Below are 9,839 nucleotides of genomic sequence, written 5' to 3'. Positions count from 1 at the left end.
TGACTGAAATAAGTTCATTAGATGAAAACCAACAAAAATTGACAAGAACCACAAAAACTTCTTGTATTTTAAGTTAAAATCTTACGCTATTAAAGAAAAAACTTCTGGCTCGCTGAAATCTGTTCATTTGCTGAAAACCAACAAAACCACGAAAAGTTCTTGTATTTGAAGATAAAATCTTTTTGCTTTGAAGAAGAAAGATCTCGCTGACTGAAATAAGTTCATTAGATGAAAACCAACAAAAATTGACAAGAACCACGAAAAGTTCTTGTATTTTAAGATAAAATCTTACGCTATTAAGGAAAAAACTTCCAGCTCGCTGAAATATGTTCCTTTGCTGAAAACCATCAAAACCACGAAAAGTTGTTGTTTTTGAAGATAAAATCTTTTTGCTTTGAAGAAGAAAGATCTAGCTGACTGAAATAAGTTCATTAGATGAAAACCAACAAAAATTGACAATAACCACGAAAAGTTCTTGTATTTTAAGAAAAAATCTTACGCTATTAAAGAAAAAACTTCCAGCTCGCTGAAATCTGTTCATTTGCTGAAAACCAACAAAACCACGAAAAGTTCTTGTATTTGAAGATAAAATCTTTTTGCTTTGAAGAAGAAAGATCTCGCTGACTGAAATAAGTTCATGAGATGAAAACCAACAAAAATTGACAAGAACCACGAAAACTTCTTGTATTTTAAGATAATATCTTACGCTATTAAAGAAAAAACTTCTGGATCGCTGTAATATGTTCATTTGCTGAAAACCAACAAAACCACGAAAAGTTCTTGTATTTGAAGATAAAATCTTTTTGCTTTGAAGAAGAAAGATCTCGCTGACTGAAATAAGTTTATCAGATGAAAACCAACAAAAATTGACAAGAACCACGAAAAGTTCTTGTATTTTAAGATAAAATCTTACTCTATTAAGGAAAAAACTTCCAGCTCGCTGAAATATGTTCATTTGGTGAAAACCATCAAAACCACGAAAAGTTCTTGTATTTGAAGATAAAATCTTTTTGCTTTGAAGAAGAAAGATCTTGCTGACTGAAATAAGTTCATGAGATGAAAACGAACAAAAATTGACAAGAACCACGAAAAGTTCTTGTATTTTAAGATAAAATCTTACACTGTTAAGGAAAAAACTTCCAGCTCGCTGAAATATGTTCATTTGCTGAAAACCATCAAAACCACGAAAAGTTCTTGTATTTGAAGATAAAATCTTTTTGCTTTGAAGAAGAAAGATCTAGCTGACTGAAATAAGTTCATTCGATGAAAACCAGCAAAAATTGACAAGAACCACGAAAAGTTCTGGTATTTTAAGATAAAATCTTACTCTATGAAGGAAAAAACTTCCAGCTCGCTGTAATATGTTCACTTGCTGAAAACCATCAAAACCACGAAAAGTTCTTGTATTTGAAGATAAAATCTTTTTGCTTTGAAGAAGAAAGATCTAGCTGACTGAAATAAGTTCTTTCGATGAAAACCAACAAAAATTGACAAGAACCACGAAAAGTTCTTGTATTTTTAGATAAAATCTTCCGCTATTAAGAAAAAACTTCCAGCTCGCTGAAATATGTTCATTTGCTGAAAACCATCAAAACCACGAAAAGTTCTTGTATTTGAAGATAAAATCTTTTTGCTTTGAAGAAGAAAGATCTCGCTGACTGAAATAAGTTCATTAGATGAAAACCAACAAAAATTGACAAGAACCACGAAAAGTTCTTGTATTTTAAGATAAAATCTTGCACTATTAAAGAAAAAACTCACAGCTCGCTGAAATATGTTCATTTGCTGAAAACCAACAAAAGCACGAAAAGTTCTTGTATTTGAAGATAAAATCTTTTTGCTTTGAAGAAGAAAGATCTTGCTGACTGAAATAAGTTCATTAGATGAAAACCAACAAAAATTGACAAGAACCACGAAAACTTCTTGTATTTTAAGATAAAATCTTACGCTATTAAAGAATAAACTCCCAGCTCACTGAAATATGTTCATTTGCTGAAAACCAACAAAACCACGAAAAGTTCTTGTATTTGAAGATAGAATCTTTTTGCTTTGAAGAAGAAAGATCTGGCTGACTGAAATAAGTTCATTGGATGAAAACCAACAAAAATTGACAAGAACCACGAAAACTTCTTTTATTTAAAGATAATATCTTACGCTATTAAAGAAAAAACTTCTGGCTCGCTGAAATATGTTCATTTGCTGAAAACCAACAAAACCACGAAAAGTTCTTGGATTTGAAGATAAAATCTTTTTGCTTTGAAGAAGAAAGATCTAGCTGACTGAAATAAGTTCATTAGATGAAAACCAACAAAAATTGACAAGAACCACGAAAAGTTCTTGTATTTTAAGATAAAATCTTAAACTATTCAAGAAAAAACTCCCAGCTCGCTGAAATATGTTCATTTGCTGAAAACCATCAAAACCACGAAAAGTTCTTGTATTTGAAGATAAAATCTTTTTGCTTTGAAGAAGAAAGATCCAGCTGACTGAAATAAGTTGATTAGATTAAAACCAACAAAAATTGACAAGAACCACGAAAACTTCTTGTATTTTAAGATAAAATCTTACGCTATCAAAGAAAAAACTTCTGGCTCGCTGAAATATGTTAATTTGCTGAAAACCAACAAAACCACGAAAAGTTCTTGTATTTGAAGATAAAATCTTTTTGCTTTGAAGAAGAAAGATCTAGCTGACTGAAATAAGTTCATTAGATGAAAACCAACAAAAATTGACAAGAACCACGAAAAGTTCTTGTATTTTAAGATAAAATCTTACACTATTAAAGAAAAAACTCCCAGCTCGCTGAAATATGTTCATTTGCTGAAAACCATCAAAACCACGAAAAGTTCTTGTATTTGAAGATAAAATCTTTTTGCTTTGAAGAAGAAAGATCCAGCTCACTGAAATAAGTTCATTAGATTAAAACCAACAAAAATTGACAAGAACCACGAAAACTTCTTGTATTTTAAGTTAAAATCTTACGCTATTAAAGAAAAAACTTCTGGCTCGCTGAAATCTGTTCATTTGCTGAAAACCAACAAAACCACGAAAAGTTCTTGTATTTGAAGATAAAATCTTTTTGCTTTGAAGAAGAAAGATCTCGCTGACTGAAATAAGTTCATTAGATGAAAACCAACAAAAATTGACAAGAACCACGAAAAGTTCTTGTATTTTAAGATAAAATCTTACGCTATTAAAGAATAAACTCCCAGCTCACTGAAATATGTTCATTTGCTGAAAACCAACAAAACCACGAAAAGTTCTTGTATTTGAAGATAGAATCTTTTTGCTTTGAAGAAGAAAGATCTGGCTGACTGAAATAAGTTCATTAGATGAAAACCAACAAAAATTGACAAGAACCACGAAAAGTTCTTGTATTTTAAGATGAAATCTTACGCTATTAAGGAAAAAACTTCCAGCTCGCTGAAATATGTTCCTTTGCTGAAAACCATCAAAACCACGAAAAGTTGTTGTATTTGAAGATAAAATCTTTTTGCTTTGAAGAAGAAAGATCTAGCTGACTGAAATAAGTTCATTCGATGAAAACCAACAAAAATCGACAAGAACCACGAAAAGTTCTTGTATTTTAAGATAAAATCTTACGCGATTAAAGAAAAAACTTCCAGCTCGCTGAAATCTGTTCATTTGCTGAAAACCAACAAAACCACGAAAAGTTCTTGTATTTGAAGATAAAATCTTTTTGCTTTGAAGAAGAAAGATCTCGCTGACTGAAATAAGTTCATTAGATGAAAACCAACAAAAATTGACAAGAACCACGAAAACTTCTTGTATTTTAAGATAATATCTTACGCGATTAAAGAAAAAACTTCTGGATCGCTGTAATATGTTCATTTGCTGAAAACCAACAAAACCACGAAAAGTTCTTGTATTTGAAGATAAAATCTTTTTGCTTTGAAGAAGAAAGATCTCGCTGACTGAAATAAGTTTATCAGATGAAAACCAACAAAAATTGACAAGAACCACGAAAAGTTCTTGTATTTTAAGATAAAATCTTACTCTATTAAGGAAAAAACTTCCAGCTCGCTGAAATATGTTCATTTGGTGAAAACCATCAAAACCACGAAAAGTTCTTGTATTTGAAGATAAAATCTTTTTGCTTTGAAGAAGAAAGATCTTGCTGACTGAAATAAGTTCATGAGATGAAAACGAACAAAAATTGACAAGAACCACGAAAAGTTCTTGTATTTTAAGATAAAATCTTACACTATTAAGGAAAAAACTTCCAGCTCGCTGAAATATGTTCATTTGCTGAAAACCATCAAAACCACGAAAAGTTCTTGTATTTGAAGATAAAATCTTTTTGCTTTGAAGAAGAAAGATCTAGCTGACTGAAATAAGTTCATTAGATGAAAACCAGCAAAAATTGACAAGAACCACGAAAAGTTCTGGTATTTTAAGATAAAATCTTACTCTGTGAAGGAAAAAACTTCCAGCTCGCTGTAATATGTTCACTTGCTGAAAACCATCAAAACCACGAAAAGTTCTTGTATTTGAAGATAAAATCTTTTTGCTTTGAAGAAGAAAGATCTAGCTGACTGAAATAAGTTCTTTCGATGAAAACCAACAAAAATTGACAAGAACCACGAAAAGTTCTTGTATTTTAAGATAAAATCTTACGCTATTAAAGAATAAACTCCCAGCTCACTGAAATATGTTCATTTGCTGAAAACCAACAAAACCACGAAAAGTTCTTGTATTTGAAGATAGAATCTTTTTGCTTTGAAGAAGAAAGATCTGGCTGACTGAAATAAGTTCATTAGATGAAAACCAACAAAAATTGACAAGAACCACGAAAAGTTCTTGTATTTTAAGATAAAATCTTACGCGATTAAGGAAAAAACTTCCAGCTCGCTGAAATATGTTCCTTTGCTGAAAACCATCAAAACCACGAAAAGTTGTTGTATTTGAAGATAAAATCTTTTTGCTTTGAAGAAGAAAGATCTAGCTGACTGAAATAAGTTCATTAGATGAAAACCAACAAAAATCGACAAGAACCACGAAAAGTTCTTGTATTTTAAGATAAAATCTTACGCGATTAAAGAAAAAACTTCCAGCTCGCTGAAATCTGTTCATTTGCTGAAAACCAACAAAACCACGAAAAGTTCTTGTATTTGAAGATAAAATCTTTTTGCTTTGAAGAAGAAAGATCTCGCTGACTGAAATAAGTTCATTAGATGAAAACCAACAAAAATTGACAAGAACCACGAAAACTTCTTGTATTTTAAGATAATATCTTACGCGATTAAAGAAAAAACTTCTGGATCGCTGTAATATGTTCATTTGCTGAAAACCAACAAAACCACGAAAAGTTCTTGTATTTGAAGATAAAATCTTTTTGCTTTGAAGAAGAAAGATCTCGCTGACTGAAATAAGTTTATCAGATGAAAACCAACAAAAATTGACAAGAACCACGAAAAGTTCTTGTATTTTAAGATAAAATCTTACTCTATTAAGGAAAAAACTTCCAGCTCGCTGAAATATGTTCATTTGGTGAAAACCATCAAAACCACGAAAAGTTCTTGTATTTGAAGATAAAATCTTTTTGCTTTGAAGAAGAAAGATCTTGCTGACTGAAATAAGTTCATGAGATGAAAACGAACAAAAATTGACAAGAACCACGAAAAGTTCTTGTATTTTAAGATAAAATCTTACACTATTAAGGAAAAAACTTCCAGCTCGCTGAAATATGTTCATTTGCTGAAAACCATCAAAACCACGAAAAGTTCTTGTATTTGAAGATAAAATCTTTTTGCTTTGAAGAAGAAAGATCTCGCTGACTGAAATAAGTTCATTAGATGAAAACCAGCAAAAATTGACAAGAACCACGAAAAGTTCTGGTATTTTAAGATAAAATCTTACTCTGTGAAGGAAAAAACTTCCAGCTCGCTGTAATATGTTCACTTGCTGAAAACCATCAAAACCACGAAAAGTTCTTGTATTTGAAGATAAAATCTTTTTGCTTTGAAGAAGAAAGATCTAGCTGACTGAAATAAGTTCTTTCGATGAAAACCAACAAAAATTGACAAGAACCACGAAAACTTCTTGTATTTTAAGATAAAATCTTACGCTATTAAAGAATAAACTCCCAGCTCACTGAAATATGTTCATTTGCTGAAAACCAACAAAACCACGAAAAGTTCTTGTATTTGAAGATAGAATCTTTTTGCTTTGAAGAAGAAAGATCTGGCTGACTGAAATAAGTTCATTAGATGAAAACCAACAAAAATTGACAAGAACCACGAAAACTTCTTGTATTTTAAGATAAAATCTTACGCTATTAAAGAATAAACTCCCAGCTCACTGAAATATGTTCATTTGCTGAAAACCAACAAAACCACGAAAAGTTCTTGTATTTGAAGATAGAATCTTTTTGCTTTGAAGAAGAAAGATCTGGCTGACTGAAATAAGTTCATTGGATGAAAACCAACAAAAATTGACAAGAACCACGAAAACTTCTTGTATTTAAAGATAATATCTTACGCTATTAAAGAAAAAACTTCTGGCTCGCTGAAATATGTTCATTTGCTGAAAACCAACAAAACCACGAAAAGTTCTTGTATTTGAAGATAAAATCTTTTTGCTTTGAAGAAGAAAGATCTAGCTGACTGAAATAAGTTCATGAGATGAAAACCAACAAAAATTGACAAGAACCACGAAAAGTTCTTGTATTTTAAGATAAAATCTTACACTATTAAAGAAAAAACTCCCAGCTCGCTGAAATATGTTCATTTGCTGAAAACCAACAAAACCACGAAAAGTTCTTGTATTTGAAGATAAAATCTTTTTGCTTTGAAGAAGAAAGATCTAGCTGACTGAAATAAGTTCATTGGATGAAAACCAACAAAAATTGACAAGAACCACGAAAAGTTCTTGTATTTTAAGATAAAATCTTACACTATTAAAGAAAAAACTCCCAGCTCGCTGAAATATGTTCATTTGCTGAAAACCATCAAAACCACGAAAAGTTCTTGTATTTGAAAATAAAATCTTTTTGCTTTGAAGAAGAAAGATCCAGCTCACTGAAATAAGTTCATTAGATTAAAATCAACAAAAATTGACAAGAACCACGAAAACTTCTTGTATTTTAAGATAAAATCTTACGCTATTAAAGAAAAAACTTCTGGCTCGCTGAAATATGTTCATTTGCTGAAAACCATCAAAACCACGAGAAGTTCTTGTATTTGAAGATAAAATCTTTTTGCTTTGAAGAAGAAAGATCTAGCTGACTGAAATAAGTTCATTAGATGAAAACCAACAAAAATTGACAAGAACCACGAAAAGTTCTTGTATTTTAAGATAAAATCTTACGCTATTAAAGAAAAAACTTCCAGCTCGCTGAAATCTGTTCATTTGCTGAAAACCAACAAAACCACGAAAAGTTCTTGTATTTGAAGATAAAATCTTTTTGCTTTGAAGAAGAAAGATCTCGCTGACTGAAATAAGTTCATTAGATGAAAACCAACAAAAATTGACAAAAACCACGAAAAGTTCTTGTATTTTAAGATAAAATCTTACACTATTAAAGAAAAAACTCACAGCTCGCTGAAATATGTTCATTTGTTGAAAACCAACAAAAGCACGAAAAGTTCTTGTATTTGAAGATAAAATCTTTTTGCTTTGAAGAAGAAAGATCTTGCTGACTGAAATAAGTTCATGAGATGAAAACCAACAAAAATTGACAAGAACCACGAAAACTTCTTGTATTTTAAGATAAAATCTTGCGCTATTAAAGAATAAACTCCCAGCTCACTGAAATATGTTCATTTGCTGAAAACCAACAAAACCTCGAAAAGTTCTTGTATTTGAAGATAAAATCTTTTAGCTTATAAGAAGAAAGATCTCGCTGACTGAAATAAGTTCATGAGATGAAATCCAACAAAAATTGACAAGAACCACGAAAAGTTCTTGCATTTGAAGATAAAATCTTACTCTATTAAGGAAAAAACTTCCAGATCGCTGAAATATGTTAATTTGCTGAAAACCATCAAAACCACGAAAAGTTCTTGTATTTGAAGATAAAATCTTTTTGCTTTGAAGAAGAAAGATCCAGCTGACTGAAATAAGTTCATTTGATGAAAACCAACAAAAATTGACAAGAACCACGAAAAGTTCTTGTATTTTAAGATAAAATCTTACGCTATTAAGGAAAAAACTTCTGGCTCGCTGAAATATGTTCATTTGCTGAAAACCAACAAAACCACGAAAAGTTCTTGTATTTGAAGATAAAATCTTTTTGCTTTGAAGAAGAAAGATCTTGCTGACTGAAATAAGTTCATGAGATGAAAATGAACAAAAATTGACAAGAACCACGAAAAGTTCTGGTATTTTAAGATAAAATCTTACTCTATGAAGGAAAAAACTTCCAGCTCGCTGAAATATGTTCATTTGCTGAAAACCATCAAAACCACGAAAAGTTCTCGTATTTGAAGATAAAATCTTTTTGCTTTGAAGAAGAAAGATCCAGCTGACTGAAATAAGTTCATGAGATTAAAACCAACAAAAATTGACAAGAACCACGAAAACTTCTTGTATTTTAAGTTAAAATCTTACGCTATTAAAGAAAAAACTTCTGGCTCGCTGAAATCTGTTCATTTGCTGAAAACCAACAAAACCACGAAAAGTTCTTGTATTTGAAGATAAAATCTTTTTGCTTTGTAGAAGAAAGATCTCGCTGACTGAAATAAGTTCATTAGATGAAAACCAACAAAAATTGACAAGAACCACGAAACTTCTTGTATTTTAAGATAAAATCTTACGCTATTAAAGAATAAACTACCAGCTCACTGAAATATGTTCATTTGCTGAAAACCAACAAAACCACGAAAAGTTCTTGTATTTGAAGATAGAATCTTTTTGCTTTGAAGAAGAAAGATCTGGCTGACTGAAATAAGTTCATTAGATGAAAACCAACAAAAATTGACAAGAACCACGAAAAGTTCTTGTATTTTAAGATAAAATCTTACGCTATTAAGGAAAAAACTTCCAGCTCGCTGAAATATGTTCATTTGCTGAAAACCATCAAAACCACGAAAAGTTGTTGTATTTGAAGATAAAATCTTTTTGCTTTGACGAAGAAAGATCCAGCTGACTGAAATAAGTTCATTAGATGAAAACCAACAAAAATTGACAAGAACCACGAAAAGTTCTTGTATTTTAAGATAAAATCTTACGCTATTAAAGAAAAAACTTCCAGCTCGCTGAAATCTGTTCATTTGCTGAAAACCAACAAAACCACGAAAAGTTCTTGTATTTGAAGATAAAATCTTTTTGCTTTGAAGAAGAAAGATCTCGCTGACTGAAATAAGTTCATTAGATGAAAACCAACAAAAATTGACAAGAACCACGAAAAGTTCTGGTATTTTAAGATAAAATCTGACTCTATTAAGGAAAAAACTTCCAGCTCGCTGAAATATGTTCATTTGCTGAAAACCATCAAAACCACGAAAAGTTCTTGTATTTGAAGATAAAATCCTTTTGCTTTGAAGAAGAAAGATCTGGCTGACTGAAATAAGTTCATTGGATGAAAACCAACAAAAATTGACAAGAACCACGAAAACTTCTTGTATTTTAAGATAATATCTTACGCTATTAAAGAAAAAACTTCTGGATCGCTGTAATATGTTCATTTGCTGAAAACCAACAAAACCACGAAAAGTTCTTGTATTTGAAGATAAAATCTTTTTGCTTTGAATAAGAAAGATCTCGCTGACTGAAATAAGTTTATTAGATGAAAACCAACAAAAATTGACAAGAACCACGAAAAGTTCTTGTATTTTAAGATAAAATCTTACTCTATTAAGGAAAAAAGTTCCAGCTCG

This window comes from Heptranchias perlo, unplaced genomic scaffold (genome assembly GCF_035084215.1).
Source record: "Heptranchias perlo isolate sHepPer1 unplaced genomic scaffold, sHepPer1.hap1 HAP1_SCAFFOLD_82, whole genome shotgun sequence".
NCBI lineage: Eukaryota > Metazoa > Chordata > Chondrichthyes > Hexanchiformes > Hexanchidae > Heptranchias > Heptranchias perlo.
The sequence above is the reverse complement of the archived record's forward strand: the minus strand, read 5'-3'. Positions refer to the sequence as shown.